Source organism: Pteropus vampyrus, unplaced genomic scaffold, assembly GCF_000151845.1.
Source record: "Pteropus vampyrus isolate Shadow unplaced genomic scaffold, Pvam_2.0 Scaffold902, whole genome shotgun sequence".
Lineage (NCBI taxonomy): Eukaryota > Metazoa > Chordata > Mammalia > Chiroptera > Pteropodidae > Pteropus > Pteropus vampyrus.
This window is the reverse complement of record NW_011889683.1, coordinates 16,610-16,976: the sequence shown is the minus strand read 5'-3', so window position 1 is coordinate 16,976 and position 367 is coordinate 16,610.

Here is a 367-nt window from a genome sequence, read left to right as displayed (position 1 = left end):
AGGAATCTGGCAGAGGTTTACCTGAGTGCTTCTGGCCAGGGCCTCTCTCAAGGTTGCTGTCAAGTTGTCAGCCAGGGCTGCATCATCTGAAGGCTCAACTGGGACTGGAGGACTCACATGAAACATGACTTATTGTTTGAAGAAGCTGTTGGAAGAAGCCTGGTTTCTACCTGGGTGGTCTCAGGAGGCCTCCTTTCCTAGCCATGTGGACTCTCCATAAGGCAGAAAATGACCAAGCAGCTTCTTTCTTAAGAGAAAGTGATCAGAGACAAAGAGAGAGCAAGCAAGATGCAAACTGCAGTGTTTTCTGTCCTAGACTCAGAGTCACACACCATCACATTAGCCTTACTCTGTCAGTTAGGAGTGA